This window comes from Miniopterus schreibersii, assembly GCF_964146895.1.
Source record: "Miniopterus schreibersii genome assembly, chromosome: 4".
Taxonomy (NCBI): Eukaryota; Metazoa; Chordata; class Mammalia; order Chiroptera; family Miniopteridae; genus Miniopterus; species Miniopterus schreibersii.
The window spans coordinates 67,647,154-67,665,419 of NC_138105.1; the positions used below are offsets into that span (position 1 = coordinate 67,647,154).

General features: G+C 43.9%; 1 protein-coding gene across 4 annotated transcripts in view; it reads right to left on the reverse strand.

Annotated features, from left to right (window-relative positions):
• RFX2 (regulatory factor X2) overlaps positions 1–17,921 on the reverse strand; it is an 85,158-nt gene extending 67,237 nt beyond the window's left edge. For 2 of the 4 annotated variants that reach the window (XM_081136469.1, XM_081136468.1), the window contains exon 1: positions 17,777–17,921. The gene's annotated coding sequence lies outside the window, so the exon portion shown is untranslated. The remainder of the gene's footprint in view (positions 1–17,776) is intronic. The other 2 variants (XM_081136466.1, XM_081136467.1) reach the window with 2 other exon arrangements.
• Positions 17,922–18,266: the final 345 nt, after the last annotated feature.

Below are 18,266 nucleotides of genomic sequence, written 5' to 3' on the forward strand. Positions count from 1 at the left end.
AAAATCAGCAACACTGACTTTGTCTTTATTTAAAATTTTGATAGTTTGCTCATTGTGGATCTCTTGGCATTTATTTTGATTTTTAAAAATACTGCATTAAAATATTATTTATCTTGATGAGTGAGCTATTTGGTGCCACCCACCCCATAAATTTGTGCCCAAGGTGAATGTCCACTTGTCTTACCCTAGTCCCAGCCCTGGAGCTGTACAATAAAACTTTATGGACATTGAAATTTAATATAATTTTTATGAGTCATAAAATATTCTTTTGATTTTTTCCCCAATCATTTGAAAATGCAAAAAATATTCTCAGCTTGCAAGACTTACACAACAACAGGTATCGTGCCAGATTTGGCCCCAGAGTTAGTTTGCTGACTCTGTGTTAAATGGCCATTTAGGAATCATTTCTTAGTGATCTTCACATTTGCAGAAAAATGCCTGCTATGAAGCAGGCACTCAAAGGACTCTGAACAAATTAGTCCTGTTGTCTCCTTTCTGAAATCCCTACTAAGAACGCTTCTCATTCTTTGTTCACCCCCAGATCCCCAAATGCACCAGCACACATACCCAGAACATGACCATGTTCGAGATAGATTTTTAGGGTCTTCACTAAAGCTGTGATCCTATGTTTCAGCAGGAGAGGTGGGACTTAGGAGATGTAAACTAAGAAAGAATACACCTCTTTAATGTAACACTGGGAAATAGAATCCAAGTGAAAGATTTATTATTGTTATTTTTAATTGTGGTAAAATATATATAACAAAAATTTACCATTTTTAAGTGTACAATTCACTGGCACTAAGTACAGTCGCATTGGTGGACAATCATCATCACCATCCATCTCCAGAATTTTTTTCATCCTGCAAAAGTGAAACTCTGTACCCATTGACTAGCCTTCTCAGTAGCCCCTGGCACCCACCATTCTATTTTCTATGTGAATTTGACTCCTCTAAGAACCTCCTGTGAATGGAATCCTACAATATCTGCCCTTTTGTAACTGGATTATTTCACTTAACATAATGTCTTCAAGGTTCAGCCACGTGGTAGCAGCTGTCAGAATTTCCTTCTTTTTAAGGCTGAATAATATTGCATTGTGTGGATGGACCACACTGTGAATGGCGTTTACTCATCATCCATCCGCGCACACTTGGGTTGCTCCCACCTTTTGGCCATTGTGGATAATGCTGGCATGAACATGGGTTTGCAAAGATCTGTTCAAGTCTCTAAGTACCTAACCAGAAGTGGAACTGCAGAATGATACACTATTTCTATGTATAATTTTTTTGAGGAACCTCCATACTGTTTTCCACAGCAGCTGCACAATTTTACATGCCCACCAGCCATGCCCAAGGGTTCTAATTTATACACATTGTCACCAACACCTGTTTTCTTCTTTTTAAATAATAGTCAACTGTAATGATATAAAACTGTTATCTCATTGTAATTTTGACTTGTATTTCTTAATGATTAGTGATGTTGAGTATCTTTTCATGTGCTTATTGGCCATTTGTACCTTCTTTGGAGAAGTATCTATTTAAATATTTGCCTATTTCTTAACTGAGTTGTCTTTTGTTGTTGATGTGTAGGAATTCTCTATATAGTCTGGATATTAATCTTGTATTAGATGTATGATTTGCAAACATTTTTTCCCATTCCATGGGCTGCCTTTTCACTTGTTGATAATGTCTTCTGATGCATGAAAGTTTTTAATTTTCATGAAGTCAAATTTATCTATTTTTCTTCTTTTGTTGTCTCTGCTTTTGCTAAAATATCCAAGGAATCACTGCTGAATCCAATGTCATGAAGATTTTCCCCTACTGAGGTCTTTGATGCATTTATTTACCTTTTTAAAAATGTATCTTTATTGTTGCAAGTATTACAGACACCCTCTTCCTCTGATGCATCTGAGATAATATTTGTATATGGTGTAAGGCAAGGGTCCAACTTCGTTCTTCTGCATGTGGATATGCAGTTTTCCAACATTTGTTGAAAAGACTCTCCTTTCCCCCACTGAATGGCCTTGGCACCCTTGGAGTAAAATATTATAAACAAGTAATTAAAGTTAAGTAACAACACACAAATATCTAATGTTGCCAGAAAGAGGACCTGAAAAGCAAATTTGTGAAAGAAGCTGACATGCATTAGGTGAATTCTACTTTTCCCTGACAGTGAGAGCCATCTGTGTGCGACTCTTACTCTCATTCTCAGTGGTGACTCTCTCACAATTATTTTCAAATGCAATGTGTGTGTGTAGCTGACCCACGCCACTCTACAGAGATATAACATCGCATGAAGACCCTTGCCTTTTTTGTTTACAACGTAATTTCTGCCCTTCTATTTTTAAAAACCTAGAGAATACTTGGAAGGTAGTTTAAACTCTGCAATTTGCCCATTCAAATGCCTAAAGCAGAATCCTATAACTGGGTCCATGGATTCACAAGGATGTACTTCAGGGAGTCCATGAATCTGAATTTGAACATGAAATTCAAGTGGCGGTCACATATGTCTATGCCTGTTCTCCTGGGGAAAAAATCCCCAACTTTCAAGACATTTTGAAAGTGGTCCTGAAGAAAGGTTAAGAACTACTGGGCTATAGTGATGAAGTGTTTTTTTTCCCCTGAGGGATGGTCTGCTTTTAACTTAAGTGCACAAATTCAAGGATCCCAGTTTTTAAATGTTTTTATTGATTTTTTTTTTTTTTTTTTTTAAGAAAGAGAGGAAGGGAAAGGGAGGGGCAGAGGGGAGAGAGAGGGAGAGAGAAATCAATGTGAGAGAAGCATCGACTGGTTGCCTTCTGCATGGACAACACTCAACCAACTGAGCCACATCAGCCCGGGTAAGGATACCAGTTTTCCATGAGCCTCACTGTATAACCCAGGCAGGTAAGTAGTCTTTAGAAGTAAGTAACACAATTAATTCACTTACTCGACGAGGGGCAGAATGGTGACAGCGGGCCCCCAATCACATACAGCAGAGAAGTAGGACCAGATGGGACAGTCACAGGAGTGGAGTGGGTATATGCCCTGTCTCTAGTAGGAAGCCACAGTCTGAAGGTAGCTAGATTTCTTTCCCACAGTCCATATTTAGGAATTCAAGCAGTTCAGGAAGGGATCATGCTCATAATTAGTTAAATCTTCAATGACCGCCTTGGCAATACCTAACAACACAGGCCACAAAGCCCAGGAAATGCCACAGATTTGAGGAAACCTGAGAGAGAATCATCTGCTAGTGGGGAATAAAGAAGAGAAAGAAGTCATGGTCTTTTCTAGGGTTTCACCCAACCAAACCAAGGACACGAACCTAATTTGCCATCTTTGGTAGCAGACACTGACTATTCCCATGGCAAGGGGGTTAAGGTGAGCCACGCTTACATTCTTATCTCAAAGTAGCCCAATGCCAGTTCTGTTCCTCCTGGGGGTCTAGTTATGTCTCAATTCTGAAAAATACAGCTATAAAAAATTATTTCAAAGTCATGCAGAATGCATTTCAAGTAGGATTTTAGGTGTATATGGAAAAAACTGAAATGTGGAAATAGCTCACTGTTTTGATCTCTAAACAATGATTTTTTTCCTTATGGATAAGCCATTACACATTTTTCTTCTTAGGTATCACTGTTATAGTGTGCTCCCATATGAAGCCAACTGATTACAGGTGTCAGTTTTTCCCACACAGAGCCTGTTTCCTTGCACCATCATTTGTGGCAGTCATTTCAGAAATCACTGCTGGGTGCAATGACATACATGCACACTGAATTGCAGAGCTGGTCCAACCTGCCCAGAGAGAGCAGCTGTCCTTGAGTGACAGTCACCTGGAGCCAAGTATCGGTGAGCCAGGGACCAGAGCAAATAGGAACTGATGCTTCTTGACTGCAGAGCACTTTCCCACCAAGGAATGTTGGTCTAAACCTAACCTCAGCTCCCTACCTGGGATCCAGGTAAAAAATTAAATTAATTTTAAAAATTAAAATTTTTAAAAGGGTGCAGTTTTATAGATATAAAAAGGCAAAGGGGATTCAGCCTGCAAGATGAAGACTTCTTTAATTATAGCAAACAGGAGTAGATAACAAGGTAAATACTATTCCCCTCACCCACAAAGGAAGCAAAAGTAATGTTAAGCGCTACTGAAGATTCTAAGGGGTTTCATAAACCTCTAAATCAGCCTCAGGATGATGTGCCCGGTGCTAGTCACATATAACCAGTGCTGTGTGTTAGCCTAGCTCTCAGCAAACTGTTCTGTAAAGGCCCCAGCAGCAATTATTTTAAGCTTTGTGGGTCAGACGGTCTTTCGACACTACTCAACTCCTCCGTCATAGGGCACCAGCCACCATAGACAATATGTAGACAAATGAATGTGGGTATGTGCCAATAAAATTTTATTGATGGACACTAAAATATGAATTGAATATGATTTCATGTGTTCCAAAATATTATTCTTTCATTGATTTTTTTCAGTTATTTAAAAATGTAAAAAACCAGTTTTAGCTCTTGGCTGTAAAAAAATCACGCAGTGGGTTTGATTTAGCCCATGGACTGTTTGCTAAACCTTGTACAAGGCTCAGACATTTGAACTCATGTCTCTAAAAGAGAACCTAAAATAATTATGGATAAATAAATGGAAAGGTTTCAAAAAGCCCATATAATTATAGCCGGCCCTCTGTATCCAGCAGTTTCACATCTGCGATTCAACCACTTTGGATAAAAAATATTCAGAAAATGCCCTGGCCAGTGTGCTCAGTTGGTTGGGCGTCGTCCCATGCAGTGAAAAGTTGCAGTTTGATTCCCGGTCAGGGCACATGCCCAGGTTGCAGGCTGGATCCCAGGTAGGGGGCATGCAGGAAGCAGCCAATCTATGTTTGGCTCTGACATCGATGTTTCTCACTTTCCCTCTCCCTTCTCTCTAAAAATCAATTTAAAAATCTTACCAAAAAAAATTCAGGAAAAAAAATTCCAAAAAGTTCCAAAAAGCAAAACCTGAATTTGCCACATGCTGAGCACTACACTGAATCCACATGAATGAAGTGATGTGTGGCACACTCTGCTATATGTAGCTTATATGCAAATATAAGTTATGTGCAAACATTATGCCTTTTTATATAAGGGACTCGAGTATCCCAGGATTTTGGTGTTTGTGGGGGTCCAGGACCCAATACACTGTGGATACCGAGGGACAACTATACAAAGAACATTCTAGAAATCTCAATGTCCAGAAGGTCAAGGACACTCTGAGGGTGAGGACTAAGATCCTGTCATGTCTTGCTCCTAGAGGAGGATGGTGCAGGATTTCAGGAAGTCTCTGAAAAGGGGCCAGGGCTGGAGCCACGTGACAAGGGAGAGAAGACGGCCCTCATGTCCTGTCAGTTCTGACCCTCCCTCCCTCTGCCCCTGCGTAGCTCTGATATGTGTGTCCTGCACCTTTATGATTCAGGATCTTTGGACATTTCACAGAGAAAGAAAAGCTTGTGGATGCAAGAATACTGCAAAAGATGACACCTTTGGATAGAGATTTCTCCAAAGAAGATGTACAAACAGCCGATAAGCACATGAAGAGATGCTCAACATCATTAGTCATTTGGAAAGTGAAATAAAAAACCAAAACAATATACTACTTCACACCTACAAGATTGGCTATAACAAAAACAAGAGAAAATATTAAGTGTTGGTGAGGATGTGGAGAAATTGGAACCCTCCTACACAGCTGGTGGAAATGAAAAATGGGGCAGCTGCTGTGGAAAACATTTGGCAGTTCCTCAAGAAGTTAAACATGGAGGTACCATATGTTCATACAACAACTTGTCCACAAACATTCATAGCAGCATTATTCACAATAACTAAAAAGAAACCACTCAAATGTTCATCACTAATAAATGGATAAACAAGTGTGGTCCATCCACATACTGGAATATTTTTCAGCCATAAAAGGGAATGAAGCACTGACACACACTACACGTGGATGAACTTCAACACATTATGCTCTGTGGAGGAAGCTAGTCGCAAAAGAAGCCACATATTATAGATTGCATTTACAGGAAATATCCAGAACAGGCAAATCCATAGAGAAAGGAAGTGGATTAATGGTTGTGAGGGAGGAGGAGAGGGAGTTACTGCTAATAGGCACAGGGTTTGTTTAGGGGTAATGGAAATGTTCTAGAATTAGATAATGATGATGGCTGCATAATACTTCAAACATCATAAAAGCCACTGAATTTTACTTAAAATTGTGGATTTTATGTTATGTGGATTTTATCTCAATTTTAAAAAAATGACACAGAAAGTGCTGACAAATGCCAGACAAGAAGAAAAATAGATGATATATAATCTAAAATGGTCCCTATATTGGCCCAGAGGTTGCATGCCTGGCTGCTAGGACAGGTCTCTGCCGGGAAAGCAGCAGAATGAATGCTTTGGTAGAGTATCAAGGTAGTGAAGAGCTGAAAGCCATATATCAACGAGGAATTTCAAAGGGGAGGGAAAATGCTGTTGCTATGTGAGAACCGGCTCAGAGTCAAGGCAACAAGTGTGAACCTGTGTGGACACAAACCAGCTTCCAGGCAGGGCCTCCCCCAGAGGCACACACAGGCATGGGTGCAGCTCTGGTGACAGACTGGGGCTGAGTCAGGCACACAGGGGCAGTGAAATGCGCAGAGCAAAATTGACCGGGAAATAGGAGCTGGTCCAGGGAGAGGTTACAAGGAGCCAGAGAGCCTGCAAAATCGCAGGCAGAATCAATACATTCACCACACACTTTCCTGGGGGGAGTATGCATGTTTTCACCAGGTTGTCAAAAGGTTTGTGACTGGCTATTTTATAAATTGGACCAGGAGTTAAGGGTAAAGAACAGGCATATTGTGACAGCCCCATGGTGTGGGTAGGGAAGGGAGGTGACGCCAGCCGCTCATGCTGGAAATGGTGTAGGTGCAGGCAAGGACATGTGACAATGACAGTGGATAGTGACCTTCACTGCAGGAATGGAGTGTGGATGTAATGAGAGAAAGCTAATGCAGGGAAAGGAAGTCCCTTGGACCCAGCAATTCCTCTTCTGGGAACTTGCCAACACCTCACACACAGAGATGTTTGGACAAGGCTGTTCACTGCAGCATCACTGGAAAAGTGGAAAGGATCAACCCAATGCCCCTGAATCAGGGGCTAATTCAACTCCTCACCCATAGCTGTGCCTTGGAATCTCGTGCAGTGCCGTGGAGAGAACGAGGAGGGCACATAAACAGTGATAAGGAAAGGTATGGGCTAAACATTACATGGGAAGAGCAGGTTGCAGGAAAGTGGGCAGAATATGATCCCTTTTTGCCAAAAAAAAAAAAAAAAAATTAGTTCAGTCATGGACACTTGCTATAACATGGACAGATCTTGAAAACCTCTCAGTGAGAGAAGCCAGACATAAAAGTCCACAGAGTGTGTGATTCCGTTTACATGAAATGTCCAGAACAGGTAAATCCAGAGCCAAGAAGTGGGTTAGTGGTTGTCAGAGGCTAAGGAGGTGGATGCAGGTAACTGCTAAGGGGGATGGGGCTTCTTTTGGGGGTGATGAAAATATTCTGGAACTGGAATGTGGTGATGGTTGTATAACTTTGTGAACACACTAAAAACCACCAAAGGCTGCCATTACTTGACATAGGCCATGCCCTCTGAAGAGCACTCTGGGCTCAAGTGTTTTATTCACTCACGTATTAAATATGAAGTCCTACAAGAAATATGGTAGGGACAATTGTCCCTATCCTCCAGGAGTGTACAACTGAGAACAGGAAATAAGACACATAAATCACAACGTGTCCAAGCAGTCTTATGTGCCACTTCAGGAGTCACTGCCACTTCTGATTAGTTCCATGGTCTCTAACTAGGAGATGATTCTGTTATCCAGGGGACACTATGTTTGGGGACATAGTTATGTCACAACTTGAGAGTAGGTGGGTTCAGGCAGGTGCAGGCCTGGGATGCTGCTCAACACACTACAGTGCCTAGGATGGCCTCTCACCCTCCACCAAGAATGATCCAGCCCCAAAGAGTCATCAGTGCTGAGAAGAAAAGCTCTGCCCTAGTCTGACATTTTCCCACTCAGCTCACCAATTAAAATCTCAAGTCTCCATGGTGAGAAAGCATTAGAGATGGGTCTTCCTAGAAGGGTAAGATTGACATCAATAGTAATGACATTCCAGAGAGGGGAGACAAAAGTATAAGACCTGTTTAAGGGACGGCAAGCCTATTCAGAGAAAGAGTGAAAGATGAGGCAATGGATATTGAGATGGGGCTGGATGGAGAAAAGCCTTGAACCAAGCTAAGTAGGATATGTTTATGACAAAGGGCAGGGACCAGTCCATCAGTTTGGCTAACAAAAGTAGAGAGAAATTGTCCATCCTCTCCTCCAGACGTAGCCCAGGAGAACCAAGGCGGGTTTGGGGGAGGAGATGAAGAGATACGTAAGAATTATGAGAGGAAGGAACCCAGGTCTGTGAAGGATACAAAGTGATGTGGAGCACACATACTGGTGCTGAGCTGAAGGCTGAGGAAATAGTGCTCCTAGGACAGGAGAGGAGGGCTGGGCCCTTGCAGCAAGTAGGACAAAGGACTCGTCACCACTGGAGCTATGATAGCGACAGAAGCTAGGCTGTGTAGACCCCACAAAGGAGAGAGGAGAAGCTTGCAACCAGAAGTCTGGCGGGGGCACCACCTTGTTGCCCTATCACTACTTCTAACTCATCCGCAGTTTCTAAAATAGCCACTAACTGCTGAACCTCTCCCTTGCATTCTGGGTCTCCCCAGCGATTAGAGCCCAGCTGACAAATACATGCCTAGTTGTGACCTAAGGCCAGCAATTAACTGAGTCACACAGGGTTTCCAGAAATACTTTCTATTTACTCCTGGCTGTCATTTTAAGAGTTGGCTGTATAACCCTACCATGATTTACATGATTGGCGAACTCCTGAAATAATATACCCAGTTTATGCTTTAACCTCGGATCTGAATGTCAGTGGCAAATGGGTGCTAACAATTTAAACATTTCTAGCATCTTTTCCCCTCTTAACTTTCCACATGATGATATATTAAAACACTCAAAGTATTCAACTAATTATAAGATGTTTGATATTTGGGGCTCACAAATATTTGTTGAATGGACGGAGGACCCAGAGAGCTCCTCACATAAAGAAGTCCCTCATAAGTGAATTCTTCTAGAAAATGAAGAATTCTTTGAAAAAGCAGAAGCACATCCTTTAAGCTATTTTCTGTAGGTCTGGAATTCCAAATCTATTTTTTCTCAAAGCAGGCTACATCTGCCTGTACATATTCTGAGAACAACGGCAGAGGTGGGAAAGCACTGTGTGTTTTCTTTGGGTTCGCCCTGGCCAGGGTGGAGCTGGAACATATTTGTGGGCTGGTAATTTTTTTGGAAATTGCTTCCAAGGCCTTACCCCATGGATCACCTTTTGGATAGAAACATGGCACTGTTTCTAAAAGATAAACAGTTTGCATTTTTAAAATGTAAGCATAATTAAGTGCTATTATGACTTTAGGAATGGACTTCTATATCATTAGGATGATTTCAATACATTTCCAGGAAGACGAGCGCTCATGAGTCAAGCGTTTTGCCTTTCTGTGGGGACTGGTTCCAGTCTAATCGTTCTGGTCTCCATCGGGCCTCCTGCTTCCTGGTGCTCAGTCCTTGAGTTACTACTCCCCCTTTGCCTGCAGAGCCCATTTCCAGTTACTCCTTCCATCTAAGAACCTCTTCAATACTTCTTCTGTCCAGCATTATAAACAATGGCCAAAAGGTAGGAACAACCCAAGTATCCATGGACAGACAGATGAATGGATAAACACAATGTGGTCCACCCAGACAATGGAATATTACTCAGCCTTGAAAAAGAAAGGAATTTTGACACATGCTACAACATGGATGAAACTTGAGAGCATTATGCTTAGTGAATTAACCAGACACAAAGAACAAATATTGTAGGATTCCACTCATATAAGGTCCCTAGAGAAGTCAAATCCATAGAAACAGAAAGTAGACGATGGGAGCCAGGGATTGGAGGAGGGGAATAGGGAGTTAGTGTTAAAACTGGGACAGTTTCAATTTCAATTTGGAAAGATGAGAAAGTTCTGGAGACGGATGGCGGTGATGATTGCACAAAAATGTGAATGTATTTAATGCCACTGAACTATACACTTAAAATTGTTAAAATAGTAAATTTTATAATATTTTGCCACAGTTTAAAAAATTCACTTTTCTCTGATTCTTAACTGGTTTCCTGCTCCTTGAAGGCTGTGCTCTGGCCTTCTATGCTCCCTCCCCACCCTCTCCTTGGGTGATCTCATCTGTTTTCATGACTAAAATGACCAATCATATGCTGACAGCTTCTAGATCCTGACCTCTAGCCTGGCCTGTCCCCCTCAGCTCCAAACTGTGCATACTGGAAAAGAGCCCCACTTAGATGTTCCATAGACATCTCTAGCTGGGCAAGCCCATGACTGAACTCCTGACTCTCCCACCCAAAAGCAGCTTCTCCTGTGGTCCCTCACTCATTGAAGCAATCTGTTCCACCTGATCCCCAAAATCAGACACCTGGAATCCTCCTGCCCTTTGTCCCACAGCAAGTCACCAGGTTCCTGAGAACCCCACAGCTCTGTTTTCCCCAGTAACCCCCCAGTTGGGGCTGTCAGGCAGGCCCTTGTCATCCTTCACCTGAACTATATGGCAACATTAATCTCTTCACTGCCAACATGCAGACACCAAGATTTCCTATGCATCTACAAAAATCATTCCTGATCACAAAGTTCTTTCCCATATACCTCTCAGCCCGGATCCACAGAGACAAATCCCATTTGTCTAGCTGGGGGTCGCAAACATTTCCTGTAAAGGCCCGGACAGTAAATATTTTAGGCTTTGTGGTACACATTCTGTCTCTGTCACAAATACTCAACCCTGCCATTCCCTTGCAAAAGCTGCCAGTGGTGGTAGGTAAATGAATGGGTGTGGCTATGTGCCAATAAAACTTTACTTACAAAAACAGGCTGCAGTTGGCTGACACCTGCTCTCCTCCTAATCACCCTTGCACTCTGCACTCAGCTTGTTAAAAACACAGCCATGCCACTACTCTCCTCACTGACAGCGTACAGGACATTAGTATCCAGTATCAACTTAAATCCATCTCCTCATGGACACCTTTCTTGGCCCCTCCAGAGAGAATGGACTCCCTCCTCTGTGTACTCACTCACTGTGCCATACAGAGACATCCAGCACAGCCCCTTTTTGAAACTGGCTTCCTTTCCTAGTTGGTATTTGGTCTTTATAAACTCATAGGATAGTACTTGACTTAGAGAGCAATAAATGAGTGCATCAATGATGAACAAATGTCAGAGGCCTAGAAAGCAGATCTTCTAGCAAACGACTGAACACCACAGACCTGATAACTACAGGCAGAGAAGAAATTTACCAACAATCTAATTTATACTTAGAATAGCATCCAGACTCTTCCCCATGGCCTCTGGGACCCTCTGCCTCTCCTCCTGCTCACTAGGCATTAGACACACACCTGACTTTCTTTGCCTTGACCAAGCCCAGCTACTTCCTCTTGCCCCAGGACCTTTGTACCTGCTGCCACCACCCACCCCCCCAAAAGCTCTTCCCTCTGAAGTCCACAGGGCCACTCCTTCTCACTATTTCAGTCTCAACTCAATTGTCAATCTCCTGAAGAGTTTCGCTGGACACCAGTAGCCCAGTTCTTAAACTTACACACACACACACACACACGCTCTCAAAATAACTGCAAAGATCTTAGTAGAAATAGGTTTACTGTATATAGCACATCTGGGCTTCACTGCATGGTAAATGACAATTGCTATATTGGGCCATTACATGTAAGTTCTACATATCTTTAATGGCTTTATATATATATTTTTAAACATGGACAATGTATTCTGATTCACAGCTCCCAAAATCCATTTACTGTATGTATCACCTACAGGTTTGGGAAGTCAACTATATTTTTCAGAAAGTTACAGCATTCACAAAAATGAAAAATAAGAAGTTGCCAGAGCATAAAACATACAAAACCTATGTATCATAAAACAGGAATGCATTTCAGGAAAAAAGAAGTGAGGTGCAGAAGGAGGAAGGCCGAGGCCGTCTGCCCCGAGGGATTAATTCAAGTCCTAGCACGAAGACCAGGCCAGGCCTCACCTCCAGCTGGCTGCTTCCAGACTTCCACCAGTGGCACTGAAGAGCCAGAGATAACAGAGAGGAGAAACCAGTTTTTAAATGTTCTCATCTCTAAGTTCTGCCTGCAGGGCTGGTCATGCAAAAAACCCACCCAAGAGTGTGATATTTGGAGGGTAATTTCAGAAGGATCTAAACCACAACCAAGATGTGGGACTGCAAGTAACTTGTAGTTGTTGTTTCATGATTGCAGAGAACTTACGTTTGCAGAGTGGCATATACGTACCAATGAATTTCCACACTAATGGAAGGGCATTTCCCATCCTAAAACAGGCAGCATAAGGCTTGCCTGCTCTGTGTTCACTCAGTGTATACTCAGCATTTGGTACTGGACAGGAAACCAAAATAAAAAATAATCTTAGGCCACTCCTGCTTATCCCCATAATAATAATAATAATAATAATAATAATAACAACTGTTGAGTACCCATTACATGCCAGGTCCTGTGCTAAGCAGTTTATAGATATTATTTCTAACAAAGCAACCATAAAACTACTATTACCTATTTCACAGATGCCAAAACTTACCTGGAGTCACAGAGCTAATAAACGAAGGTGCCACACTTTAACCCCCTCTGTCAGTCCCCAAAGCCCACCTCTGCAGCGTGTCCTACGTCCAGCCTGCAGTTTTTCCTTTTCTCTTCCCTCTGCTCCATGCATCTGATCTGAGCGGCACCGAGTCCCACAGATGGCTATATGTATCAGATAAGGAACAACTCTTAATTTCTACATATGCTTCCCCATAGCTGTGCAGGAAACCATTTATTTTTCAATTTAACAAATATTTATTGAGGGCCTACTCAGTGCTAGAATTATTCTCAGCCCTGGGAATACAGAAGTTAATAAAACACAGAGCTTCTTTCCCTCACAGAGCTGACATTCCAAGAGGAGACAATAATAATAAAATCAATATGCATAATATACAGCGAGTTAGACAGTGATAAATGCTAAGGAGGCCAAGAAAGCAGGGAAGGAGGCTAAGAGTGCATCACTTTCAAGTGGGAAGGTGATTATTTTTGAAAAGGCCTGAAGGTAATGAGGGAGTTGTCTCCCCAACTTCCCGATACCTGGGCCAAGAACTTTCCAGGCAGAGTGTTTGGGGAACTTCTGGGGGGCCAGCAGGGTTACAGTGGAGTGAGCACAGGGGATCATGGGTTGAAGATGAGGCCAAAGATATATTGGGGTGCCCAGGCTGGTGTAGCTCAGTTGGTTGGAGTATTGTCCCGTAAACTGAAAGGCTGCAGGTTAGATTCCCAGTAAGGGCACATACCTAGTTTGCGGGTTAGATCCCCAGTAAGCGCTCATACGAGAGGCAACCAATTGATGTTTGTCTCTCACATAGATGTTTCTCTCTCTCTCTTCCTTTCTCTCTAAAAAGAAATCAATAAACATATGCTCAGGTGAGAATTTTAAAAAAAGAGAGATTGGGGTGGGTGACCAGGGGGGAGGAGACTCTGGCTTTTGCTCTGAGTGAGACGGGAGCCACGGGAGAGTTTTGAACTGAGGAATACACAAGACGCAATGTGGCCTTCCTCCCCAGGTTAACAGGCTAGAATCATTTGGGCAACAGGTGCTGGTGGCTTGGAGCAGGGGTCTGGCAGTGGAGGTGGCCAGCGGTGGTCAGATTCTAGGTCCCCACCAAAGGTGGAGTGGGCAATTTTGCTGATGACTTAAGAGAAAGAGGAATGGAGGACAATGCCAAAGTTTTGGCCTGAGCAGCTGAGAGAAGCCAGCAGATTCTTATGAAGAGAGGCCAGTGCCTGGAAGGAGATTTGGGGGGAATATCTTGAGCTCTGTTTGGCCACCCCATGTTTAAATTGCCGGTCAGAATCATCTGGATATGTAGCAGGCAGCTGGCCAGACTTTTCTGCTGGGAAGCTCATAGAAGCCTGTCTCTTCATTTGTCATCTTAGTCTGAGTTTCCCTGGGCACAAATTTCCCCAGACTCACCCACTCCTGATCCCACACCCTACTACTTGATTCTGTGTCTTCCTCTACTCAAGTTCTCCCACTGTTATTTTTTCCTCTAAGAATTACTTTACTGACCTTGGGGTTTACAAAAGCATATAGGTAGTTTTCAGTTTTCTCTCTAATTCCCAGTGCCTATTCCATCCATCCATTCATTCATTTATTGGACGAAATAAGTATACACTCTGTGTCAGGCATGTGCCCAAGAGAACATGGCCTTGTGGTGGAGCTAACTGTAATTTACATTTTATAAAAGGGATCAACCCCCCCCCCCCTTTTTTAATAATTGATTTCAGAGAGAGGGTGGGGGAGAGAGAAACATCAATGTGAAACACCTCCTGCACATGCCCTGATCAGGAATTGAACCTGCAACTGGCGATCAAACCCACCACCTTTTGATGCACAGGACAACACTCCAATCAACTGAGCCATACTGGGCAGGGCAAAATGCCCTTTTTAATGTGTTAGTCCACATTCCCTTATAATAATGCCAAAATCCAAAAAGCTCTGAAAATGGGAAGTTTCTGGTAAATTTGGCATGGACTCACTAGGCGACAAATCTGACCTGAACTGACAAAAGGTTGTTGATGGTCTTTGTCTCCCCTATTTAATGGGAATCTGCATATAGTTCCATGTAGATATATGGGTGTGTGTGGTGGGTATGTCCTGGGTGGGGCTTTCAGACACTGGGTCTGAATTTATACTTTCCTGTCCCCGAGTTCATGAGGGTCCTCACAAGCCAGAGTTTCTCTGAGAAATTCTTGCTTTTTAAATAGTTGCACATTTGCCCAGCCGGCGTGGCTCAGCAGTTGGGCATCAATCTATGACCCAGGAGACTAAGGTTCAATTCCTTGTCCGGGTACACGCCTGGGTTGCAGGCTTAATCCCCAGTGGGGGGCGTGCAGGAGGCAGCTGATCAATGACTCTCATCATTGATGTTTCAATCTCTCTCCTTCCCTCTCCCTTCTTCTCTCAATGAGGACATATTAAAAATAACAAAAACAAACAAAAACCCCCACTATGTACATATATGTATCAGGAGAAAGTACAATCATATTGCAGGAGTTGAGATCTCTAACATAGACACATTTAAAAAGAAATAGTTTCACATTTTACAAACAAGTAGGTGTGTATGAGGGGAGCATATTAAGTGGTCAACCTGCAGTTAATTAAAAAGAGCCAATTATGATAAGATATGGCTCCTTTAGGCCCTAGAATTTTATGAGCAAAACCACCACATGCGACTATAAAAATTCTTCAAGAATATCTAAAATTTTGACTCAATTATAATATTAAAGTTAAATTAATTAAATATTGATTATTATTAATTTTATAATTCCAATCTGAAACTACAATTTAGATCTAAGGAATAAGAAAAGCCAGATAAACAATTTCATAGCATCTCCATTTCTGGTGCATGGCTCCATGGCGGCAGTGCTTCTGTGATAAATGTAGTTAATAGATGAATATTAAGGTAATATGTGCCCTTCACCCAGAAAGCAAGTATCAACTGAATTTCAAAGGACTTGTTCTGCTAATTGGGGGTTATTAATAACTCTGTCCCTGTCCTCCTGATTCCCCTTTTGAACATCTTGGTGGTTTATCTGGGACAAGAGAGAAATGTATGTAAAGGGCTAAATAATTCAGTATTGCTTTTACTGTGGGGCAAACCATTTCTGAACTCACTCCTGACCCAAATCAGTTAGAATATCACAGCATCACAGAACCAGTTATCGTTTCCATGATATATTATGGGAAGTATTTTTAATAAAAACTACCACGTCCCCTCCCATACTTCAGCAAGCTGTGGGAGAAGCAGCCCTGGTCATTGAGAAAATTAAATTCCTTTTCCGGGGAGGGCTTACCAAACACTCATTTCTCTGGTCAGAGCAGGTGAGTAGCCATTTCTAAGGTTATTTTAGAGTCAGTTCAAATCTTTAAACTGGAGTGGGTAACCACCCTCCCTTACTCCCCAGGTCAGAGGGTAAGGGTCTTTATATAAACAAATAAAGAATATTTCAGGGCATGAAGCAAAAAGATGAAAACATATTGACAATATGTGCAGTCGTAAAAAACCAGTTGTTGATGTTTTCTGTCATTATAATTATCATTGTTTTGCTGGAGAAGTCAGTTAAAACTGAGAGCCTTGTATAGGTTTGATATTTTGGATTTGTAAAGATAAAGCTGATTGGGAGGGGGAAAAAAAACTCATGAATGTCTGCACTGACTGTTTATTGCACAAAACAAGGAAATAATTAGAGGAAGGCATCACAAGCAGAAGCAGAAATGAGGTCTATGGGGGAGCGCAGCCCTGGCCTCCCGCGCTGCATCCTGCCCTGGTGCCTCACCCCTGCAGGGCAACCAGTAGGTTAAAATTAAAACGATGAACCACCCCCGTCGCCGCCCTAATGGCAGGGTCAGCTTGGCCCCGGGGACCCTTGAAATAGCCACTAGGAAACCCAACTCTCCTAGCACAGCGGAGAGAAAAAACCCACAGGGACAGAGCCGGAGGGGGTGCCGCGCTTCTCCCAGAGCGAAAAGGAAAGTAATAAAGAGCTGGGGGGTCGGGGAGTGTATTTACCGGGTGGGTTTTGGATTCACAAACACACACACACACGCACTCGCACAATCGCAGGAGAAAATGTCACCGAGGAGTCTGGGCCACAAGTTGGGCTCTTTAACAAAATAATAAATTAATAATAATAATAATAATAATAATAATAATAATAATAATAATAAATAAAACCTTTTGGTGAAACTTTTCTCGGTTAGCGATCAGTCCAAATTGGGGAGCTGAGGGATGCGAAGGAATGAGGGGTTAAGAAGGAGGTGGGGAAGGGACTGTCGAAGGAGCTAAAAACTCCAGGATTTGTGGGGGGAACGGTGAAAAACGGGTCCCCAGGAAGCCGGATTCTCCGGGAGTTTGCGGTGAAATAGTGAGAAGGGGGAGGGGTTTTCCTCTAGACAAGCGCACGGACTTTTGGTTAAAAAGTGAGAAAGTGGTCCCAAGGGCGCCTTCAAATTCAGGGTTTGGGGAACCAAAACGAGAAGAGGGTCCCCGGGGCACTCCAAATCCAGGAATTTGGGGTAAAGGTGAAAAGAGTCTTCGAGGCCCTCCTAAGGAGAAGTTTGAGGTTAAGAGAGAGAAGGGTCCCAGGGAGCCCCAATTTCAGAGATTTGGGGAGTAAAAGGAAGAAAAGAGGTCCACATGCGCTTCCAATTCAGGAAGTTTACAGGAAGTTTGAGAGGTTATCAGGGTGTCCCCAATTCCGGGATTTTGAGGGTAAGACTGAAAGGGGTCCCCGGGCGCGCTACCCCGGAAGTTTTATAAAAAGTGAGGCGACGGATCCACACCTCCTCCCGAGTTTGGTTAAAAGGAAGGAGGGGTCTCAGGGAGCCCCTAAACTCAGGCGCTCCTGCGGGACCGGGAGTGCGAAGGCGAGTCCCGCGGGCGCGCAGTCCGGGACGTTTCGGAGGAACGGCAGGGCGGGGGCTGAGCTGCTCGCCCCTCGACCCCCAGTCCGGGGCCCCCACCGCCCCCAGCACTCCCCGCCCGGGCCGTCCCGGGCGGTCGCATCGGTCACCTGGAGTTCGGGCCGGGAGTTCGGGCAGCGGCTCCCGCGGCGGCAGCGCCGGCTGCTGCGTGTTGGTCCCCGTTGGTAAGTAACAGTCTCCACGGCTACAGTCTCTATGGCGGCGGCGGTGGCAGCGGCGGCTCCTCCTCGCGCTCCGCCGCCCGCCTCGCGCCGCCCGCCCGCAGCGACTGGGCGGGGCGTTGTTACCGGCAACGGTTACCAGGCTCCACGCCCCACCCCTTCAACGGCCCGCCCACGCCCTCCTCCAACGGGCGCGGGAGGGCAGGGCGAAAGGCCCTGAGGCTTCCCATTGGTTGAACGCAGTGCCTGTCGGAGAGGGCGCTCCCGAAGAGCAAGAGGACGAGGCCCGACCAATCGCCGCGATGAAGGGCGGGGCTTGTCGGCAGGCGGGCGGGGCTGGGCAGGTTGATGGGCGGGTGGCGCCCCAGAGCCTGGCTCCCGGAAGGCCGAGTGTGGGGAACCCTACGGGCCTTCGTTT